A 25,488-nucleotide genomic window follows, 5' to 3' on the forward strand; every position below is an offset into this window, starting at 1 on the left:
TCTTCCACATGAAGAGATAACTCACTTAAAATGCAAAGACCTAATGGTGGTAATTCATATCTATGATTTTTGGTTACAGTTGATCAGTTACTTCATTACTAAAAGGGAGAAAATGGAGTGGAGAGGTTAAGCTGAGACTGTAGAAGGCAGTTCTCCCTGCTGTATGCTTGGTGCCCTATGAAAGGAACAATGGAACATGTCTCCAGGTAGCCTATCACGCCTTGGAAATTACGTGTCATGCCTTTGAAGATATAACTTAATGTGGCTCTTTTGACTTGCAGGAGTCTTGGCTTGGGACAGTGAGGAGGTGGTGGGAGTTGTTTATCACATTAACTTTTCATTACAGCAGCATATTGGGATAGTCCAAATGATGCTCTGATTTAAGCAAATACAGTTCTGGCATATCACCTTCCTTCTGGGTAGAATAAAGGCCCTAGAAGCCTGCTTCCCACCTTCAAATTCTGTGGTTCCCTATTAAACTTCTGATCATATCAAACATGTAGCAAGTTTTTATAGACATGTAGCTAAGTCTAGAAACAAGGCTGAACAAGTTGCTCCTGAAAACATTGCTGTGAAATTAGGTTAGGGCTGCAGTCCATTGAAGATGTCTTACTGTTGCATCAGAACTGAGAGCTGTGAGCTTTGAAGAAGAGAAGCTCTTTTTCTATTTGTGTTCCCTCATTCTCAGAAAAAAAAGTTACTGTGGAGAGGAAGAAACATTTATGATTGTCATGCTTTGAATGGCTGTCTACCAGGGTGACCAACCCTCTCTCTAGATTTCCAATCCAGGTGAGTACATATTTCAACTGGCTTGCAGTCCACAAGGGTAGTGGGAAAGAGATTCAAGGACTGGGTGGAGTGCATTTGGTAAGTTTTCGAGTTACAGGTTGTTGTGACAGCCTATTCCATTAGCTTTTCACTTATGATTGATTTTTCTCTTTTTAAACTGATGTACAGAACCTGAAGGAACTTAAACTGTGAAGTATGGTACTTAAGTCCAAAGTGAGGGGTTTTTGAAAAATACTTGGTTTAGTCAGAAGTTGGGGCCTGAAAGCATTGAGAATTTGGGGGCTTAAGGGATAAGGGGCAGTATAAAATCTATCATCTAGAATTCAGAGACTGAATATTTCCCTGATTAAGCCTCTTAGTCCATCATCAATAGTCTATGTTGGGTTGACCTACAAGAACCCACAAGGCCCCAAATGGCCCTTTACCTGTTTTGTAAATCAAGTTTTATTCGAACACAGCCAGGTCATTGTGTAGCCTACATCTGTTTTTACCTCCTAGCAACAGCACTGAGTAGTTATAACAGAAACCATATGACATACAAAGCCTAAAATATTTACTATCTGGGCCTCTACAGAAGAATTTTTTCTGGTCTATATTATTTAAACAAATCAACAAAGAAGTTAATGCTGATTAATCTTGTACATTCTCAGTAGGCATCCAATTTGTGTATATTGTAAACACACAATAGATGGAAAGGGTGGCAAAGCGTGAGCCTCAGTTTCTATTCTCAGAGAATTTAAAATATGGTTGAGAACACAAAGATTAGCATGAATGAAAAATGTCAAACTAAGAAAACATAATATATGATCACACATTGAGTTAGGATACACAGGCAAGTAGCATTTAGAGGAAAGGAAGAAGGATCAGAGACTCCGCTGGTGGTGAGGGAAGCCAGTGTTTGCTGTGATGAAATTCTAGAAGCGCCTAGAGCCTCCCTGGAGAGCCACTGTCAATTGGTCTGATCTGTATTTCTGCTCCAGTGTCATTTACGTCACTGGTATTTTTGGCCTTGTATTTAGGGAATACCTTAGTGACCAGAAATATTTCTGAGTAACTTCAGTTGGCTGATTTTCCTGGGAATTGGGATTCCTTCACTCACCCTACACTACAGAGCATTTAGTCATAATCATTTAATGTTCTGCTTCAGAGACAATCTAGCATAAGTGATCTTTGAGCCCTAAAGGACCCAGGCATAAATCTTGGTTTCATCTCCTTCTCCTTGAATAATCTTTGGACTCAGTTTCTTCCCTGTAAAACGGAGACATTAAGGGGCTGGAGAGATGTCTCAGCAGTTAAGAACACTGGTTGTTCTTGCAGAAGACCCAGGTTCAAATCCCAGCACCCACATGGCAGCTAACAACTATCTGAAACTCCAGTTCCAGGGGATCGAACAGCCTGTCCTCCACAGGCATTGCACGACACGGGTGCACTTACCTATACACAGGCAATACACGCATATACATAAAATAAAAAAATAAATAACTAAACTGAGACATTAATAGTTACCGCCTCTTAGACCTGTTATAAGCACTCAAAGGCATATTGCCTGTGAAGTGTTTAGAATATAAAGCGCCCATTACAAAGCTAGGTCTCCATGCACATTTAGCTGTTGACCATTGCTCTCAGTAATAGCAAGATTTATGTCCTGGACAAGAGGGCAGAATGGCTTCTAGAACAAAAATGAACAGTTCATTGCATAGTATCAAAAATATACAAATGTAATATGCAGAATCATTGCTTCCTGTTTTCTGTTTAGAAATGGTTCTAATTTTCAGTTATCAACATTGCCACTGTTTCCAGGCTCTGCTTTATCTCTGTGATGTCTTCGGACACCTTGGACCAGGGAGCGCTATACAAAAAGTACAAACACTGATACATGCAGAAATCGCTGCAAGACTCTGGCATTGTCAGGACCTGTGGTGGCTGCCTTTGGTACGGCCAGTGGTCGGGAGACAGCCTTAGTAGCTTCTCTATCTCTGTCATTACGGAAGAAGTCATGCAGAAACAACGTCAATTCTTATCTGTAATAAGAAGATAATGTTTGTTTTTGTGACTATTGTGAGTATTGCTGAAAGAGCTCTCTGAAACACTTTAAGTGTTTTGATATAATCATAAAATATGAAGCTTTCAGAGAAGATCCGGAGGGTCCAGAGGCAGCTGTGCTTTCTTTGTAGATAACGTCTGACGTAGCATTGTTCTTTGTTTTCCTTGAGATGATTTGAAGATTAAAGGGCAGAGAGTTTCCACATTTTCTGGTGGCAATACGCAGTCCTTCTCCAGTGCCTTGACCCTGGCTGTGTAATGGTGACTCCCAGGAGTAGTGACTGGAACTCTACCCTATGGCTCAGAATACTGGCAGGGCCTCTAGCATTATGCCTACTAAAAAAAAACTCAAACACTTCTGTTTGAGTTTGTTTGCTGCTATTAAGAATAGTATGGACTTATAACAGAAGACAAGGAAGTGCCAGAAAAGCAAACATCCTTTTATAACCAAATGAGCCATGCTTAGTCTAAATTGGAGAAGACAACCTGTGTCTTCTCCCCCCAGGAATCAGGAGGTAGTTCTACTGTTACTTGTATGTCAGATACCTTTTAGGTTTAACTGCCTGCTTGCTCCATGCCTTTTTATTATGGCTTTACGGTGGAAGGACACTGGGCTGGGATTGGGGAGTACTTCAGTGAGTGACCCAGTCACTCCTCTGCTCTCCTCAAGCTTAGCACCTCCCTGGACACTCACCTATGAACAGGTAATCATGATAATGTGAGGTGAGGGCTTTGTGAAAGGTTGGAAGTACTCTGGGAGAATGGCAGAGGCACAAAGAGAAGCTCAGTCACTCTAAACCAATTACTGAGTGTAACAAAATGAAGATACTGCAACCTGTCTTTGTGCTCAGACCAGGGTGCCAGAGGAGTCCTGAGAGCTAGAGGCTGGTTCTGGTGATTCTGGAATGTGAGACTCTTCTTGGTTGGTTTGAACTGTGGGCCTCATAGAGGAGCTAGAAACATGTCTGAATAGAGTCATAGGTGTCATCCTAAAGCCACCTTGGTCCCCACAGGCATTGAGGTGTATTAGACTGGGAATGAGTGACTTAAAAGTATCAAGAATTAGGGTGATTGCTCCACCTCAGGGACTGCCGGGTTTGGGCCCAAGTGTCCATCTACGTAAAGAACACCTGCTTGAACTACCAGCAGTTTCACCTGCTCTGCTCTCTTGTTCCTTTCCTCAGAAAATAGATTGGACTGTCTACTTCTTAAAAAAAATCTTATTTATTATTTTTACTTTATGTGTATGAGTGTTTTGCCTGAAGGTATGTAAGTGCACCCGCGTCACGCAATAGCTGCAGAGGTCAGAAGAGGGCATCAGAGCCTCTGGAACTGGAGTTAAGGAGAATTTTTAGCCGCCATGTGGGTACTGGGACTCGAACCCGGGTCCTCTGCAAGAGCAACTAGTACTCTTAACCGCTGAGCCATCTCTCCACTCCTGTGGGCAGCCTACTTCTTCACACTTGCCACTCAGAGGCAACGAATAGGCCTGGGTCAGTCTAGGAAGGGCCAGCTGATGAGCCGTCCTGTATACTCTGTCCCCATACCCTGAGCTGAAAGGTCACTGTCAGGTAGGGCCAACAAGACCCATTATTTGTTAACCACACTTAGCCTTCCTATGATCCTGAGGAAGCAATGCAGCTTCTGTTTACTTTATCTCATAAAGTGAGACATTATCTTATCACAGTCTCCAAGTTCTCTTTCTCTGAGGCTGCAAAGTCCAGGGGGAGGCTGGCTGGACCACATTATGGGGCTCTAGGAGCCTCCTCTTTGCTTGGACTTAAGGAGGGATATGATGGTTTCCAGGCATTCCAGCTACAGTTAGGGCCTAACTCAGTGGTTTCAATCGCATCTTTGTACAGAGGAAACGAGCTCAGAGAACTGACTTTGGAGTGGTCACATTAAGTTAGAATAGAGAGGTCTGGAGCCCAAGTTCTCATCCCTGAACACACACTGGATTTGCTGGAAGGTGTTTACACACTACCAGGACCAGAGCCCATACAGACAAGTCAGTCATACTTGGATGTTGGCAAATTTCAAAGTGATTCTAGCTGCATGCAACCTAGATGGAGAGCCTACTGGACAGCCTGCATGGTGGCTTCAGGGCCAAGAACAAGCAGTCTAGGTTTGAATCTGGATTAGCTGGTGGAACTTGAGCATCTCACGTGTCTGTGTAAACTGCCGTTTCGTTCTCCATCAGGTGAGGTCACTAGTAATGCCTACTCTGAATAAAAAATTGCATGTAGGGGCTGGAGAGATGGCTCAGCAGTTAAGAGCATTGGCTGCTCTTGCAGAGGACCCAGGTTCAATTCCCAGTACCTACATGGCATACATGGCAGCTGACAACTATCTATAACTTCAATTCCAGGGAATCCGACGCCATCTTCTGACCTCTGAGGGCATTGCATGACATGGGTGCACTTACACACCTGCAAGCAACACACTCATGCTCATAAATTGAAATAATAAAATATTTTTTAAAAATTGCATGTAAGGATCATGGGACATAGCATACCCTTTATACATACACACGTGGCTGACCTCATTACTTGGCAATGACAGACAGGATTGAACTTCAGGCCTGTCCTCCAGCCAGTGTTCTTTCATTAATATCATTCATCAAGGTGATTAAGTGGAAGATGAAATATTTCTTCAAAAAGATATCCTTTATTTATTTTAAAATAGAAATGGATGACCTTGGTTCTTCTCTTGAGATTTATTTTCATTTATGTGTACATGGGATTGTCTGTGTATCTGCCATGGGTGTGTGGGTGCCCTCAGAGACCAGAAGAGAGAGATCAGGTCCCCCTGGAGCTAGAGTTATAGACCGTTTTGAACTGTCAGACATGGGTGCTAGGAACTGAATTTGGATCCTCCGGAAGAGCAGCAAGTGCTCTTAACTGCTGAGCCACCTCTCTAATCCCATGACCTTGTTTCTTAAATAATAAAGGTAGCTTTTTAAAAAGCCTTAAACTTTATCCTCATTCAGTATCTTCTGCTTGGCAGAATTTATTTATTTGTTCATTCATTTGTTCTTTAATTTGACAAGTATTTGTGGAGTGCCTATTAGGTACCAAATATTATCTAAATACCATCAATATAACAAACATGAATACAGACCCTGACTTCTAGGAGCCAGCATTAATGGAGAAGGATGTATTTCAGTGGTAGAGCTCTTGCCTAGCAGATACCTTGCAGGCCTAGGTTTGATTCCTACTACTGTCCCCCTCCCCAAAGCTTAATGGATAAGAGATACTAAAGCCATTGTATAGTGTGTTTATTATGATAGTAAGTTTGTTTTTAAAGAGTTTTGAGGACAGTCTCATCTTCCAGGCATTCTGGGTAACCAGAACACCATGATAGTTTTTGAAATGGCCTCATGTGCTAAGTACCCCTTCACCCACAGTTATTCTCATTTAAATGATGTGAATGGGGGACTTCAGAGAGTGGTTAAGTGGTTAAGAGCACTGGCTGCTCTTACAGAAGACCTGGGTTCAGTTCCCCACACCCAGATAATGGGAACTATCTCTTGGCTTCTGTGGGCATTGCACAATATGAGTGCACTTACATACATGCAAACAAAACATTCATACACATAATAAATAAATAGCATTTAAAATGATATGGATATGACTTGGGCATGCTGCTTTCTTAAAGCTAAAGTTTGAGGACTAGGAGACTCAAGAGCCTTGTGTTCATTAAAGATATAACATCCTAGAACTGAAAGGTTAGAGTCCTTTCGGGTCCCATCTTGGGCTTTGGGAATCTGGAGTACATTCTCTAGGCAATGGACAGTACAATGGGAGGGTTTTAGTATGACATTTTTATATCTGCGTCCCATGCACTTTGTTACATTCACCTGCTCATCCACCCAAAGCCTTTTACAATGGTTTTTGTTTGTTTGTTTGTTTGTTGTTTTCTGAGACATGGTCTCATGTAGCCAAGGCTGGTCTTGGACTCTTTATGGAGCCAAGGATGACTCTGAATTTCTGATCTACCTACGTCCACTTCTGAGTGCTAGAATTACAAGTATGCACCAACACTCTGGGTTTATTTGGACAAACATGCCAGCAGCTGAGCTACATCCACAGCCTTGGAAGGCTTATAAAAGTGGGACATGACAGCTAAGCTTCTGGAAGATAATTCTAATCACAAGTTGAAAATGGGTGAGGCCAGAGACAGGGTGATGAGCTAGGTTGGAGCAGTGATGCTGAAGGCTGAATTTAGACTTTGATGCCAAGTGCCAGCAGCATTCCTGGCACATAGTAAAAGAAGGAGTGAGGGCAGCTCAAAATTCTTCAGCTGGTTTTGGCTGTGAAATTGCTTTGTTGTCACCTTGGCAAATATCTGACGATTGCTGGTGATTTTAACATGTTGACATTAGGTAAGGACAGTCCTCACAAATTCAAGCATTTATGGGTTTCAGAATAATACAGACATGAGTGACCATCCTTCGGAGACCTCTACCTACGTCCACTTCTGACGCCGGGGGTCAAGCGACACGCACCATACTCTGGGTTTATTTGGACAAACATGCCAGCAGCTGAGCTACATCCACAGCCTTGGAAGGCTTATAAAAGTGGGACATGACAGCTAAGCTTCTGGAAGATAATTCTAATCACAAGTTGAAAATGGGTGAGGCCAGAGACAGGGTGATGAGCTAGGTTGGAGCAGTGATGCTGAAGGCTGAATTTAGACTTTGATGCCAAGTGCCAGCAGCATTCCTGGCACATAGTAAAAGAAGGAGTGAGGGCAGCTCAAAATTCTTCAGCTGGTTTTGGCTGTGAAATTGCTTTGTTGTCACCTTGGCAAATATCTGACGATTGCTGGTGATTTTAACATGTTGACATTAGGTAAGGACAGTCCTCACAAATTCAAGCATTTATGGGTTTCAGAATAATACAGACATGAGTGACCATCCTTAAATATAAGGAAGGAGGGCTGAAGAGATGACTCAGTGGTTAAGAGCACGGACTGCTCTTGTAAAGGACAGGGTTTGGTTCCCAGCACCCACACAGTGGCTAATACCCATCCGTAACTCCAGTTCCAGGGGATCTGATGCCTACTTGTGGCTCCTCAGGAACTGCACCCATGTGGTGCACTTACATACATGCAAGCAAGATATACCATAAATTAAAAAGAAATAATTTTTAAAAAGAAAGGATACAGTTAGCTTTATAATGACCCAGTTCATTTTGGAAGTATAGATCATTAAGCTCCCACACAGTTTTCCACAGAGGTGGTCTGGCTACTTTACATTGATCCAATTACTTGGATAATTGCCAAATATCCACTTACAGTTGTGATATGAATATGGCTTTATTCAATGCATCTTTTTTTCTGTTTTTTTGTATTATTGAATGCTTCTGCTAATTAAAACGTTTTTGCTGTTATTGGTTCTGTGGTGCTAATATGACTCTGGTAGTGAGATGATTAGATTCCATTTGCCATGTGTTCCATCAAGAGCAGTTGCCGGTGTTCAGCCTAACCCTAGACACATTATCAGTAAGAGGCAGAAGGTTAGAAGAGTCATCTGGAGGTCCACAGTTTGGCTTGCAGGCATAGCTTGACTAATAAGAAAAAGTACAGTTTGCCTTCTAAACTGACTCAACACAGTTTTATATTCTGTATCAGTGGAGGTTCTAATTTTTTTTGCAACCTTTTAAAATATAAAAATTGGGATTAGTGAGTAAAAATTCAGTGAGTAAAATTGCCTGCTGCCAACCTGACAGGCTGGGTTTGGCAGACCCATGTGGTAGAAGAAGACTGACTCATGTAAATTGTTCTCTATCTTCACATGTACACTGTGGCACACATGCACAACTCACCTTCCATGTGTACAAAATGAATAAGTGTAGGGGGCTGGAGAGATGGCTCAGCAGTGAAGAACACTGGCTGTTCTTGCAGAAGACCTGAGTTCGAATCCCAGCACCCACACGGCTGCTAACAACTGTCCATAACTCCAGTTCCAGGGAATCTGACGGCCTCTTCTGTCCTCTGCGGGCATTGCACTGCATGAGTGCACTCACCTACATGTAGGCAATACACGCATACACATGAAATAAAAATAATAAGTAAAAAACCAAAATAAATAAGTGCAATAAATAAACGAACTATAGAAACTATTCTTGCTCAAGAGCTAATCTAGTTTGCCTTCATTTGCTGTTACAAAAACACTGACCAAAACCAATTTGGGAAGGAAAGGTTTTTACAAATATAGTCCCATCATCAAGGGAAGACAAGCCAGGAACTCAGGGCAGGAACCTGGAACACAGACCACGGAGGAATGCTACTTATTGGCTTTCTCCCCTGGCCTATGCTCAGCCAGCTTTCTTATACAATACAGGACAACCTAACCAGGGGTGGCACCACAATTAGCCATGCCCCACAGACATGGCCACAGGCCAATCCAATGGAAGCAATTCCCCGATTGAGGTTCCCTCTTCCCAGGTGTGTCAAGTTGACAACTGAAGCTGTCTAGTACAAGGGCTATGCACAAACAGGCTACTGGCCAAGATGAAGAGCCCTGGTCTAAACAATCAGTGCTAGAAAAAGTCAAGACCTTATGTGTAATTTGCAGTCCTTTTTTTAAACATTTATTTATTCTTTGAAAATTTCATAGATTCATACAATGTATTTTGATTATATCCATCCACCATTACCTCTCTCCAACTCCTTCTAGTGACCACACCCTGTTTCCCTCTTAACTTCATGCCCTTTTCTTCTTGTTGTTGTTATTACTAACTTTGAGTTCGATTAGTACTGCCCATATGCACACGAAGGTGTGGCTGTCCACTGGGGCATATGTAACCAACTGGCAGCCATGGCCCCAAAGGAGAGTGATTCTTCCTTCCTTGAACTCCTCTACCAAGGGCAGGGCCTCAGGGGCCCCTCCCCCTTCTATGCTGGAATTTTGATTGGTTTGCTCTTATTCAGGTCTTGTGCAGGTAACCACAGCTATTATGAGTTGACTTGTGCAACAGCCATGTCATGTCTGGAAGTTAGTGTTTCACAGCTCTTCTCCCCATCTGCTAGCTCTTACATTCTTTCTCTTTGGCAGTGTTTCCTGAGCCTTGGATGGAGGAGGCTGATATAGATAACCCATCCATAGCTGGGCACTCAGAATTATTTATACTCAGCTCTTTGACCAGTTATGAGTCTCTGCATTAACCACTACCCACAGCAAAAAGAAGCTTCTTTGACCAAAATTGAGAACCACACATTCTATGGATATAAACAGAAAGGCATTTTGACAAAATGTACATTTAGCAAAACCACAGTCGATTCTCTCCCCACCCTATGGCCCATGGATCTCCCCAGTTATAGACTGTTGACCAGGTTTACAGCACCAGGAATGAAATCCCTTTTGTGGAGCACACCTCGTAGACAATTAGAAAGTGGTTGGAGGCTGGGTGTGGTGGCGCACGCCTTTAATCCCAGCACTTGGGAGACAGAGGCAGGAGGATCTTCGTGAGCTTGAGGCCAGCCTGGTCTACATAGTGAGTTCCAGGACAGCTGGGGCTACAGGGAGACCCTGTCTCAAAAAGACACAAAGAAAAAAACATGCAGGCATCATAACTCATATGCATAAAATTAAAAAAAAAAGTGGTGGCTACCCCATAACCATCATGACATTATTATACCAGTGGGCACATCTTGCTAGGAAGGTCAGTATGGTAGTATACAGGGTCCAGTGCTATGTAAGACCATTGATGTCTTTCCTCCATCAGCAGCTTGCACAGTACCACTGGCACTATTTAAGCTAGCCAGCAGGGAAAGAGTTTCCTGGTCAGTTGAGATTAATTTCTCTATGTCCTGCATCCAAAGTGAGTGATGGCTTAACAATAGGGTTTTCCCATCTAGTTATGGCAAGCTGAGCAATGGCAAAAGCCTGTTCTGTTTTGCATGCCTCTGGGACCTCAGTGACGAATAACTCACAGGGAGGCATCCCATGTCTGGCACTGAGATTTTCACTTAATAACCCATGACTTCTGGGAGTAGCATTGTCTTCCCATGCAGGGTACTTCTGCTCAAACTCCTTTTTTTTTGGTCTTTTTGAGACAGGGTCTCCCTGTAGCCCCAGCTGTCCTGGAACTCACTATATAGACCAGGCCGGCCTTGAACTCACAGAGATCCACCTGCCTCTGCCTCCCGAGTGCTGGGATGAAAGGTGTGGGCTACCACACCTGGCTCAAACTCCTTTTAAAATATATTTATTTATTTTATTATATATGTATTAATTTATTATTATTTTTTTAGTTTATGTGTATGAGTGTTTGGCCTGCATGTATGTAAATACGCCTGTGTTGTACAAAGCCCAAGGAGGCCAAAAGAGGATGTCAGAGCCCCTGGAATGTAGTTACCAATATTTGCTGGTTACCATGTATGTGCTAGAAATCTAACCTGGGTCCTCTAGAAGAACAGCCAGTGCTCTTAACCACTGAGCCATCTCTCTAGCCCCAAACAGTTTTGTATATTTTTATTGAATTTTTGTGCATTTCATTCAAACATCTTAATCATCTTTATACCCCCTCTCCAATCTGCACCCGCCCCGTATTTCCTCCTCTGCCGCTGGATTTTATGCATGCTGTTATACATATTAAGGCCTATCATGTCAAGTTAGTGTCCCCAGACATCTCCCAGTGCAAGTTCATTCACTGGAGTCTAGTCAGCCTATCTAGGGTCTCTCCCTTAAAGAAGATTAACTCGGGCCTGGAGAGATGGCTTAGCGGTTAAGAGCACTGACTACTCTTGCAGAGGACCTGGGTTCAATTCCTAGCACCCACATGGCGGCTACGAACTGTCCTTAACTCCAGTTCCAGGGGAATCGGAAGCCCTCTTCTGACTTCCGCGGCATTGCACGACATGAGTGCACTCACATACATGCAGGCAATACACTCATACACATAAAAATAAAAATAATAAATAAAATATTTAAAGGAAGAAGATTAACTCTCCCTCAAACAGCAGTAATCAGCTTCCAATAGTTATTTGACTAAAGTTGGGGTCTGCTGCCCATTTCTCCAGTTTCATGCTGACTTTTTGTCTGATTGAATTTACAAGGGTCTTGTGCATGCTGACACCACTGCTGTGGTTCGCATGAGCAAGGTCCCAGAGGCCTGGGAGACTCGGTTTCCTTATGATCATGTACTAACCCTGGCTCTTACAATCTTTCCACCCTCTCTTCTGCAATGATCCTGAGCCATGGGTGGGTGAGGTTTGATAGAGGAGTCCTATCCAGGGACACACTCTCTGCAGTCTTTCATTCTCTACACTTTGGGCAGTTGTGGCCTTCTGTGTGTAAAATACTCCGTTGCATAAGGAAATTTTATGAGAGTTGAGAGATGCATTAGCATTCTCTCTACTCCCTGTTCTGCTATATTCCATGAGCCTTGGGTGTAGAGATTGCATTGTAGATGTGTCACTTAGGCTGGGTATCTCTCAGATACTTATTCTCTGTGTGTGACCAGTTGTGGAACTCTGCCATATATTTATTTTTAATTAGTTTACAGATTAGTGGATTTCCGGGTCTTTATATACCCTTCTGCTTTGGCTAACCCAGCCCTTCTCCTCTCCTCTCCTCTCCTCTTCCCAAATTCTGTCTTCCCCATTTAAACCTTCAACCCCTAGAATTGTTCCTCCCATTTCATGTCACCTGAGTTCTAGTATCACCTTTAATTAACTTTTTTTCTTGGGGTGGAAGATCATAGGTTTCTATGTAGCTTCTTCCTGTACGCTTCATTCTGATTATGCCTCCCGCAGCTCCCTCATTTCCCCATCTCCAACCCCCATTCATGCTTAAACCTTTCCACCCCTAGAATTTCTCCCTCTCTACTTTCATTTTACCTATTTTACTATCTCCCCTCCCTTAATGCATCAGCTCCCACTGGATTTTTTTTCTAGTTTCCTGACTCCACATGTATCCAGTTTAAACATAAAACAAAAGATTTAAAGGTAGGAGCCATATATGAGAGAGAACATTTAGCCTTTGTCTTTCTGGGTCTGGATGCTGTGATGGCTAATCCTGGGCGTCAACTTGATTGGATCTGAGATTAACTGAAATGAAAGGGATCTTCTTGATGGGATCATCTAAAGCCAGAAGACACACCCTAAATGTGGGTGTTACCGTCTGATGGCAGCAGGTATAAAAGACCAAGGCAGAGGAGAATGCGGGGCTTTTTGCGGCTTGCCTTCTCTCTCGCTGGTGAGTTCGTCTTGCTGCTGTAGACTGAAGACTAGCTGATATTTTGGAATTTGTCAGACCTCCAGCACCTGATTGGGACTACTGAGACATCCAGTCTTGTGGACTGAGCGACTACAGATTCTCAGCCTCTCCAGTGTGGTGCAGCCATTGTTGGACTACTCGGACTCTATCCTGTGAGCTAAGCTGATAAATCTCTATACATATTCATTCTACTGGTTCTATTTCTTTGGAGAACCCTGACTAATACAGATGTCCTCACTTAGAATAGTTTTCCCAGATCTATTGATTTACCTACAAGTTTCATGATTTCATTTTTCATTACAGCCAAGTAATATTCCGTAGTATATATGTACTACATCTTCCATATCCATTCAGCAGTTGATGGACATTTTAGTTGATTTCATTTCCTAATTATTGTGAACAAAGCTGCAAAGATCATGAATGTGCAAATATCTCTGTAATAAGATATAAAGATCTTTGGACATATGCCCAGGAGCGATATACCTGGGTCAAATGGTAGCTTTGTTTTTAGTTTTATTTTACAATTAATTTTTAAATTTTTTGTGTTTTGCCTGCATGTATGTAAGAGCACCATGTGCATGCAGTGCCAATGGAGATCAGAAGAGGGCTTTGGATCCCCTGGAACTGGAGTTATGGACAGTAGTTAGCTGCTATATGGGTGCTGGGAACTGAACCCAGGTCCTCTTCAAGAGAAGCCAGTGTTCCTAACCACTGTGAAATCTTTCCAGCCCCTTTTTCTAGTATTTTCAGAAACCTCCAGACTGGTTTCCAAAGTGGCTGCAGTACTTTACACTCCCACCAGCAGTGTATAGGGGTTCTCCCCTTCCCCACATCCCTGCCAGAAGTTACTGTCATTTGTATTCCTGATGATGTCAATTCTAACTGTGGTGAGATAGAACCTTAAAGTAGCTTTAATCTTAATTTCCCTAATAGCTAAGAATGTTGAACATTTTTACATGTGTTTTGCCTGCATGTGCATATGTGTACCACGTGCTTGTAGTGTCCCCAGAGCCAGAAGAAGGCACACGATGTCCTGGAATTGGAGTTAGAGATGGTATGAGCCACTGTATGGATACTGGGAACCAAACCTGGCTCCTCTGCAAAAGCAGCCAATGTTCTGAACTGCTAGGCCATCTCTCCAGCCTCTTGAACATTAAAAAAGTGTTTCCTAACTATTTTTATTTTTTTCTTTGGAGAATTTTCCCGTTCCAGATCTCCCCACCACTTTTTTTTGAAGCTTGAAGCCAATCTTATTAGTACTTAAAATGGAAAAACCCCAGGCCAGGCAAGCTGTAAATCTCCATAGACCATTTTTAATTGGGTTGTTTGTTTTCTTGATGTTAAATTGTTTGAGTTCTTGTATATTCTAGACATGAATTCTCTGTGAAATACATAGCTGGCAAAGACTTTCATTCTGTGGACTGCCTCTTCACTCAACTGACAATTTGCTTTGGTATACAGAAGCTTTGTAGTTTATGAGAGCCCATTTCTTTTTTTAAAAATTTTTGTTTAATTAAAAAATTTTTTATATGTATATGTGTATTGCCTTCATGTATGTGAGTGCACCTGTGTTGTACAATGCTGCAGAGGTCAGAAGAGGGCTTCAGATTCCCCTGGAACTGGAGTTAAGGATGGTTCGTAGCTGCCATGTAGGTGCTGGGAATTGAACCCGGGTCCTCTGCAAGAGCAGTCAGTGCTTTTAACTGCTGAGCCATCTCTCCAGCCCCAAGACCCCATTTCTTAAATATTTTTTATTTATTATATTTATTTTATGTGTATATGTGTATTGCGTGCATATAGGTAAGTGCACCCGTGTCATGCAATGCCCGTCAGGGACAGAAGAGGCTGTTGGATACCCTGGAACTGGAGTTACAGACAGTTGTTAACTCAGGTGTTCTGCAAGAATGACCAGTGTTCTTAACCCCTGAGCCATCTCTCCAACCCCAAGACCCCATTTCTTAATTGTTGGTCTTTCTGTATTGCCAGAACCCTATCTGTTCAGGAGGTCCTTTCTGTGCCTTGAGTTGAAACCTACTCCCTACTTTCCCTTCTAGGAGTTTCACAGTATCAGGTCTTGTGTTGAGGTTCTTGATCCATCTGAGTTCAGCTTAATGTAGGGTGAGAGATCTAATTTTGCTAGCACCATTTGTTGAAGATAGTTTTTTCTAATGTGTATTTTTGAGATTTTTGTGAAAAATCAACAGAGACTTTTACAGAGTTCCACAACTGGTCACACACAGATATTGTCTGTAAATTGCCCAAGCCTAAGTGACATATCTAAAATGCAACCCCTATGGCTAAGATTCATGGAACATAGTACAAGGGATTAAGAGGATGCTAATGCACCTCTCAGTTCTCATCAATGAAACTCCCTCATTGAACAGAGGGACAGGAACACAAATAGCCAAAGGAAGGTCACAAATAGCCAAAGCATGGAGAGTAAGAGCCTGCAGTGTATAGGTCCCTGGGCAGGACTCTTATATTAAACTCCACCCATCCAGGGCTCAGGGACCATTGTGGAAGAGGGGGTGGAAAGATTATAAGAGCCAGGGAGGAGGTACTTAACCATATAGAAATAGAGTCCTACAAGCATGTGGGACCTTGCTCATATGAACCTACAGCAATGATGTCAGCATGCACAATACCTATTCAAACTCAAGCAGACAAAACCCCAACACAGAACTGTGGAAATGGGCAGTAAGCTCCAATCTTAGTCAAGGAATTATTGGTAGCTGATTACTGCTGGGTGAGGAAGAGCTGATCTTAAAGGGAGGGACTTTAGATAGGCTTCCTAGACCCCAGTGAATGAACATGCACTGAGGGATGTCTGAGGACACTAACTTGACATATTAGGCTTTAACACAAATGACAGAAGGCATGAATTGCAGTGGGGTAGAGGGCTATGGGAGAGTGCCAATGGGGAAAGGGGTATAAAAATGATTAAGATTGATTAAGATGTTCTGTACGAAATACACAAGGAGCCAATAAAAGATTTTCAAAAAATCAGATAACTGTAGTTCCATGGACTTATATCTAAGTCTTCTTTTCTATTCTATTGATCTGTGTGTCTGTTTTTGTATCAGTAACAGGCTGGTTTTATTACTATAGCTCTGTAGTATGATTTGTAATCAGGTGGGGTAATAACTTCCTGCAGTATTCCTTTTGTTCAGGATTTCTTTGACTATCATTGGTCTTTTGTGCAACCATATAAATTTCGAGACTTTTTTTTCTATGTCCATTAAGAATTGCATTGAAATTTTTATTGGGATTGTATGGAATCTGTAGATTGACTTTGGTAAGATGGCCATTTTCACAAGATTGATTCTTCTAATCTGTGCACAGAGAATATCTTCCCATCTTCTGTCTTCTTCAATTTCTTTCTTCTTCAGTGTCTTAAAGTTTTCTTCATAAAGGTCTTTTGCTTCTTAGTTAGTTTTATTTCAAAGTATTTTATTATTTTTTTTGTGGCTATGGTGAATGGGATTATTTTTCTGATTTCTTTTTCAGTATGATTTTCACTGGTATATAGGAAGGTTACTGATGTGTGTGTTACATTTGTATCCCAACACTGGTGAACCTGTTTATCAGCTCCGAGTGTTTTTTGGTGGAGTATTTTAGGTCTCATGTACAGAATCATATTGTCTGCAAATAGGGAGAGCTCCATTCCTTCTTTCCCCATTTTTATCCTTTTTATTTCCTCCTCTTGTCTTATTGATGTAGCTAATACTTCAAGCACTATATTGAGTAGAAGTGGAGAGTGCAATCACCCTTGTTTTTTTCCTGATCTTTGTGGGAATGCTTTGAGTTTTTCTCTTTCCACATGATGTTGGCTATAAGCTTGTTGTATTTAGCCTTTATTAGATCAAGATAAACTCCTTCTAGCCTTAGCCTCTCCATGCCTTTTATTATGAAGAGATATTGAAAACTTGTCAGAGGCCTTTTTGCATCTGCATCTATTGAGATGATCATGTGAGTTCCGTCTTTGAGTCTATTTATGTAATGGAGAGCATTTTTCAATTTACATATATTGAACCATCTTTGTATCTGTGGAATAAAGGCAACTTGGTCATGAAAATGATTTTTTTATGTGATATTGAATTTGGTTTGCTAGTATTTTATCAAGAAATTTTGCACCTATGTTCATCAGGGAGATCAGTATGTAATTTTCTGTTTTTGTGTGTATGTCATTATCTGGTTTTGGTTTCAGGGTAATGCTGTCTTCATAAAAAGAACTTGGAGTCTTCTTTCCCTTTCTATTTTATGGAATAATTTGAGTAGTATTGTGGTTAATTCTTTGAAATTCTGGTAGAAATCTTCAGGGAATTCATCTGGTCCTGGACTTTTTCTAGTTTGAGGTTTTTTTTTTTTTTTATTACTTCTTCAATCTCATTGCTGCTTATGGAGCTGTTTGAAAAATTTATTTCTTCCTGATTTAATTTTGGTATGGTATATATATCTAGAAAGTCATCCATTTCTTTTAGATTTTTGAATTTAGAATAGAGGTTTTTAATATTTATACACATGATTTTCTGAATTGCATTGGAATCTGTTGTAATCTCTTCCTTTTCATCTCTAATTTTGTTAATTTGAGTCTTCTTTATTTTTTCTTGGTTAGTTTGGGCAAGGGTTTGTCCATCTTGATTATCTGTTCAAAGAACTAACTTTTGTTTTATTGTGTTTATTTGTTCCTGTTAATTTCTGCCCTAATTTTGATAATTTCTTCTTATCTACTGCTTTTGGATTTAGTTTGTTCTTGTTTTCCCAAGGCCTTAAGGTGCATCATAAAATTGTTAATTTGAGATTGCTCAAATTTTTGATGTAGTCACTTCGAACTATAAACCTTTCTCTCAGGACTGCTTCTATTATGTCCCAAATATTTTGTTATGTTTTGTTTTCATTTTCATTCAATTCTATAAATTTATTTCCTTCTTGATTTTCTTTAGTGATCCACTCATTATTCAATAATGTGTTGTTTAGTTTCCATGAGTTTGCATACTTTCTGTAGTTTCTATTGCTGTTGATAGCTAATTTTATTCCATTATGGGAAAATACACAAAGACATTTATTTTAATTTTCCTATATTTGTTGAGACTTGATTAGTGTCTAATATGTGATCAGTTTTGGAGAAAGTTCCATGGGCTTCTGAGGAGAATATGCATTGTTTAGTGTTGGGTGGAATGTTCTGTAGATGTCTGCTGGGCTCTTTAAATTTATGATGCCATTTAACACCAATGATTTTCTATTTTGCTTTTGTCTGAATAACATGTTTATTGAGAGTGAGGTATTGAAGTTATCCTCTATCACTGTATTAGGCTTAATCCATGACTTTACAGCTAGTAGTATTTGTGTTATGAAATTAGATGTGCTTGTGTTTGGTGCATATATGTTTAGAATTGTAGTATCTTCTTGCTGGATTGTTCATTTAATGACTGTGAATTATCCTTCCTTATGTCTCCTGATGAGTTTTGGGTTGAAGTTTTTTTTTAAATTAGTTACTAGAATATCTATACATGCTTGTTTCTTAAATCCATTTGCTTGGAATACCTTTTTCCTTCCTTTTACCCTAAGAAAGTGTCCATCATTGTTGGTGAGATGTGTTTCTTGGAGGCAAAAATAGTCCTATTTCCTAATCCAATCTGCTAGTCTGTATCTTTTTATTGGAGAATTGAGACTGTAGATATTCACAGTTATTATTGAAAGTTGCATCTTGAGACCTGTCATTTTGTTGACTTTGTGATATTTTCTTATACCTGTCTTGATGAACTGTCCTGAAATTATTTATTTGTCCTTTTTATCCCCTTGAATGTGTTTATTTTTCTCTTCAGTCAGACATATTCCTTCCAGTATCCACTGAAAAGCTAACTTATTGATCATACATTCCTTTAGTCTGTTTTTATCACAGAAAAAATTTATTTCTCTTTAAATTTTAATAGATAGTTTTGCTGGGTGTAATGCGCTGGCTTGGCAATTGTAGTCTTTCAAAGCCTGGAATATCTTTCCAGGCCCATGTGGCTTTCAAAATCTCCATTGAAAAGCCAGATGTTATTTGAATTAGCCTGCCTTTATTGGTGACTTGATTTTTCTCTCTTGCAGGTTTTATGCTTTGTTTTTGTTTCTGGTGTTTTGTTTTTTGTTTTTTTTTGTATGTTTGTTTGTCTTGAGACAGTGTCTCACTATGTAGCCCCAAGTGCTCGGATTAAAGGTGTGGGCCATCATCCTTGGCTCTTGAAGCTTTTAATGCCCTTTTAAATTCTGTGTTTTTATTGTTTTAACTATAACATGTTGTGGAGAGTTTCTTTTCTGGTCCTATCTATTTGGTGTTCTGTGGGCCTCTTATACCTGAATGAGCATCTTTCTCTAGACTTGGGAAATTTTTTTTTTTATGATTTTATTGAAAGTATTTTCTATGCCTGTGTTGTAATAGTCCCCTTTTCTATGCCTACTATTCAAAGATTTGGTCTTTTCATTTTGTCACATGGGTTCTTCCATGTTTCGTTCATATTTTATTTTATTTTTTGGTCTTTCTGAGACAAGGTCTCTCTGTAGCCTCAGCTGGCCTAGACCTCACTATTTAAACCAGACTGGTCTTGAACTCACAGAGTTCCACTTGCCTCTGCCTCCTGAGTGTTGGGATTAAATGCTTATGCCACTATGTCCACCTTTTGTTCATACTTTAAAAAATCAATCATTGATCTTTACTGAGTGATCCAATGTCCCTATTTTTTTCCTCCACCCCTGACACTTTTCCCACATGATCCATTCTGTTGGTGAGGCTTTCCATTGAGCTTTAAAAAAATATGTGACTGTTTTGCCTGCATGTATGTAAGTGCACCATGTGTATGCAATGCCCATGGAGGCCAGAAGAAGGTGTTGGATCCCCTGAATCTGGAGTTATAGATGGTTGTTAGCTGCCATGTGGGTTCTGGGAAACAAACCCAGGTTCTCTGCAAGAACAGCCAATGCTCTTAAGTGCTGAATCATCTTTCTAGCCTCTCCACTGAATTTTAAATTTAGCTTATTGAGTTTTTCATTTCTAACGTCAATTCAATGTGAGTATTCTTCAGGAATTCTATTTCCTTTGTTGTTGAGACAGGGTCTTTCTGTAGCTCCAGCTGGCCTGGAACTTGCTATGTAGACCAGGCTGCCCTTGATCTCACAGAAATATGCCTGCCTCTACCTCCCAAGTGCTGGGATGAAAGGCATGTACTACCATGCCTGGTCTATTTCTTTGCTGAATTCTATTTTCATATCTCAGATTGACTTACTCATTTCATTCAGCTCTTTGATTCTGTTCTCTTAGAATATGTTCATATCTCCCTTTTTTGAATGTAGTTGTAATCATTCTTACTAATTCTTTGGCTGAAGTTCTTTCAGACCATTTTTGTTTTTGGTCTTTTTGAGACAGGGTCTTCTGTAGCCCTGGCTGACCTGGAAGTCACTATGTAGACCAGGCTGGCCTGGAACTCAGAGATCTGCCTGCCTCTGCCTCATGAATGCTGGGTCTAAAGGCGTGCACCACCATGCCAGGATCTTTCAGACCATTCTTATGAATGAGACAGGGTCTTCTTATAGTATTAGTAATTTGTGGAGGAGATATGTTATTATGGCTTTTTGTGTTGTTTTTGTTTCTGTGATGGAACTTGCAAATGTGCAGTAGTTTGTTGGTTGAGTCTTTCTTTTCAAATTATCTTTCCTCTTTCAGTGGAGGAGTATTCAGTGTTCAGGAGAGGACTAAGTTGTAAGAGGGGTGAGACATTGCTCTCCTATGGGATGGATATTGAGGGCTGAAGGTTCTATCTACTGTCTGTGCCAACACTCGCTATCCAAGGGTTAGCATACCACTTCCTGGTCCACTCTTTTGCTGCCTGCTAGTGTGGCTTTCCATGATTTGATGCTCTGCTTTGTGTCTTCTCCGGCCAGCTGGAGGTTGGGAAGCACATGATTCCAGGAGTGGAATCAGGAGACCTACCGGCTTGGAGGAGCAGAGTACCCCTGGCAGCACAGGGAAGCAAGACACTCAAGGAGCAAGGTGGCCTGTGGGGTGGGAGGGAGAGAGACCTATCTGAAGGTGCAGGGAAGTGCAATCTTGGAGGAGCCAGGCACCTTATGGTGTGGGAAGGAGTGGGGCCTAGCTGGTAGTGGCGAGATGCAAGATTCTGAAGAAGTCAGACAGCCTGGTTCCTCATAGAAGTGAGATCCTGGAAGAGCTGAGTGGCCTACAGAGTGAAGCCTAGCTGGATGTGCAGGGATGCAAAACCCTGGAGAAGCCTGGTAGCCTGGTAGTGCAGAGAAGCAGGATTCTGGAGAAGCCAAGCATGAAATCTGATGTTCTGGTGGTACAGATAAACTATTTTTGCTTTATTAATTTATGATTAATTAATTAATTAAAATTAATTAATGTGTGCATGTGTATGTGTATGTGTGTGAGGATGAACATGCTACAGTATGTGAGTAGAGGGCAGAGGACAACTTTTGGAGTTGGTTTTCTCCTACCACCACGTGAGACTTGGGAATCAAACTCAGATTGTCAGAGTAAGAGCCTTTACCACCTCACTGGCACAAGTTTGCTGTCCTTGTAAATACTCTTGTTATGATTTGATTTCACAATGCCAACATGAACAGCACTGAAGGTGGAAGAGATTTGCAGTAGCAAACCATTACTTCCACCCTATGGATACAAAAGATGTAAACAACTCTGAGAACAAAGGTGGTGGTAAAATATAGTAAAATAATCAGCAAGTGATGAAATTTTGAGTAGTTCTCCATTTTTCTTCCAAGGCAATTAAATTGATTGTAAGTTTATATAATCTAGTTTTATACTGGTTCACAACATTTCTGAAATTTTAACAATCTTCTCTCACAAGATAGTACAGGTTGGTGTCAGAACCTCGCTGCCAGGAGAAGGAAGCTAGTCTGTGGGGGAGGCAGTTGAAGGAGGGAGGAGGAAGTGTCCATCACCCAGGATAGAGTTAAGTACAGCCATTGTTCGTGTCAATAGTTGATGTTACAGAGCTGATTTGAGTCTTCTAGATTAAGTATGGTTTAATTGATTAGATAAGAAAATAGTTCAATTTGACAGAGGGGCAGAGAGTTTCACTTAGGATATGGTAAATCTGATCTTTAAAATATGACACTAAAATTTACATTAAAATAGAACCATCATAGTAAAACAAAAAGATATTTTACCTTCCTATAATGTTGGGGCATAATAGTTGCTTTTCTTATTGCTATGAGAAAATACCTAATAAGAAGCATTTAAGGAAAGAGGGGTTTATTCTGGCTTATAACAAGAGGGAATATATTCCATCATGGTGGGGAAAGCACGGTGGCAGGAGTGGGAGGCTGTGGTCACATTGCATCAGCACTCTGGAAGTAGAAAATGAGCAGGAAGTGGGACAGGGCCATAAAACCTCAAGTCCCACCGCTTCTGACACACTTCCTTCAGCAAGACTCCACCTATTAAAGCTTCTATAACCTTCTCAGATAGTGCCACCAGCTGGGGACCAAGTGCTCAAACACAGGAGCCTCTGGGGAACACTTCACATTTCAATCATAGCACAGAATTTCTTTTCTTCCTGGCCCTCCTACAAGCAGCAGAAAATGAAACCAGCTAAAGTATGGCCCAATTCCTTACCTTTTTTTTTTTTTTTTTTTTAAAAAATTGGACCCTCCATTAAAATTTTTTTTACAAAATTGGACCCTCCATTAAACATTAGTAATAAAGTAAGTAATAGACTGCCCTTCTTGCTACTGGTCAAATGGGATTCCTGTGCATGCTATTTAAGGTGAAAAAGCAGCAGCCAAACTGGGTGATTTCCTAAACACTGTGCATCTTCTCTGGTGGTGTGGGATGGCATGACAGGCAACTGGGCACAGGAAAGGAGAAAACAGAGGTCAGGGTGGCTGAGGATCAGAAATGAAACCGATTTGATTTGCTCAAAGACTAATTTACTGCACAGTGCCCATGATATGGTAAATATCACTTGGTATGAAATATGTACTTGTATTTAACATTTACCATGCCATCTGCCAAGCTAGTCTGACATGTATGCACAGCAGCAATCAAGAGACTCCTCTCAAACAAGGTGGAAGGTAAGGACTGACACCCACGGTGGTCCTCTTACCTCCACATTCATGACAAGGCATATGCAAGCCTGCATTCACACAAAACAACATGCACACACACACACACACGCACACACACATACACAAAAATTACTTTTTAAAAAAGAAGAAATAGAAACATAAAACCATTCTACCCTGACATCTTCAAGATGCAGGTATTTATTACCTCTCTCTCTCTCTCTCTCTCTCTCTCTCTCTCTCTCTCTCTCTCTCTCTCTCTCTCACACACACACACACACACACACACACACACACACACCTCTTAAAAGCTGAACAAAATGCAGGCATAGGATGACACCATCAAATATCCTCAGAAAAATGCCGTAAAGCAAGTACTGATATCCAGATTCTTCAGCTGATAAAATAGACACTCATAGAGGTTAAACTGCCCAGGATCTCACCCAGTAGATGGGGACTGACTTGGGTGCCAGGGTTGTTTCTGGACCTGCATTCTACACCACTGGGCAAGCTCCTTTCTTCATGAATAGGTTTCTTGAGGTGAGGCATGAGGGTAGTAGGTTTTGAGCACCAGGCACAGGTGGACTGCTGTAGGTTGCAGAGGGTGCGGTAGGAGAAGAAAAACTCAGGCTTCCTGAGTCTGGATGCGTGCTTGGCTGCAGTGGAGTGGTTGAGCAGGAAAGAAGGGAAGACAGAAGGCTGATTTGGTGGAGGGCCATGGAAGGAATAAAATTAGTCACTGCAGCTAAAGAATAGAAGCTCTGAGACTATGCTGAATCTATAGACTCTCGGGATGGGAGGGAACTTGAATGCCATCTGCCTAATACATAAATTTGCTCTGCATATTGACAAGGTGGTGGCTCAGCCTCCTTGGATGTCCTTGGAGATGGAGAGCTCATTAGAGTCTCTCCACAGATGGCATGACAGAAAGACCTTCCCTATGTGGAACCCAAATTTGCCAACTAGTAATGTCTACTCTGGCCAGGAGTGACTTCTTGGGGACATATGCAAGTCTTTCACAGAACAGTCCCCAGAGCAAGTTCTCCAATAGTAATATTATCCCTGGGTAACCTAGTTTGCTAGTCACTGACAGTCGTTCAGGGCATTTCTTTATCAATAGATCTGTACTAGTAGATAATGATTGCTTTTGTTTATTTTATGTCAGTGGCTTTGTATACATTTCTTTCTTGGTACTAAGGATTGAATCTAAGGCCTTATAATGGCACCACTGAGCTACATCCATGACCCTCTTTTCCCATCATTTAAAAAAAATTGAGATAAAATCTCAGTAAGTTGCCCAGGCTGACCTTGAACTCCCTCAGTGACTCAGACAGACCTTAAACACTTGATCCTCCTGCCTCAGCCCCCTCTGCTGAGATCCTAGGCCTATGCCACCAGGCCAAGCTTGTATAAATTTTCTGTGTTGTCACTTCTGTCTTACAGTTGTGGAAGCCGTGGATCAGAGGGCTTCAAGAACTTTCTCAGGGTCATCCAGAGTAGTGGCAGGCATAGTGGGTGGGGTTTGAGGACAGGCAGGTTCATCTTTGTTTTGTGTTGCTACAACATAAATCTTAAGACAAGGTCATTCTTCAAGAACAGAAATTTATTCTTTCACAGTTCTGGAGGCCAAGAAGTCCAACATTAAGGTGCCAGAAGTTAGGGCATACCTTCCTTATTGAACCATCACATGTCAGAAGTTGCAAAGGCACGAGACTGCAGACTTACTCTACTCAGTGGGCATTAACCATCAAGACTTAAGCATTCAAAAGACACCACTGGAGAGCTAAGTTCCCAGCACATCCAGGCCATAGCAAGTACCTAAAAATAAACCATTCATCATACCCAGCACAAAAAGAGAGTAATCTGAAAGATAGGGTCTACCTAAGACTTAAACCTCGTGTAGTCTGCCTCTAGGAAGGACTCTGTGCTTGGTTTAATACACTATTGTCTCAGTCTTGAATTTTTTTTTTTTTTGGTCTTTTTTGAGACAGGCTCTCATGGGAACTGGAAGCCCTGCATTTTCATTTTTCACTAAGACTCAAAATTATTACCTGTTCTGGGTCTATACTGTGGAAGAAAAAAGGAAGAAAACAATCAGGCTGATAAATCGTCCCTCTCCTGGCAGTACAGTGTGTCTAGTGTTCTGCAGTTCTGCAGGTTAATATGTGTCTGAGTCATCTTTCAAACCCACGCCTCATTCAGCAGTTCCTGCTCTTACCACCAAGGAAATCCTGGGATGTGGATGGTGGTCTTGGATCACAGGGCAGAGAGTGTTTTCCTTCCTTGTGCCTTCAGTATGATGCTTCCATAGGCTGAGTTCTGGCAGGAATACTTTCACATTTTGGTTT

Source organism: Nannospalax galili, unplaced genomic scaffold (assembly GCF_000622305.1).
Source record: "Nannospalax galili isolate Female #2095 unplaced genomic scaffold, S.galili_v1.0 scaffold199, whole genome shotgun sequence".
NCBI lineage: Eukaryota > Metazoa > Chordata > Mammalia > Rodentia > Spalacidae > Nannospalax > Nannospalax galili.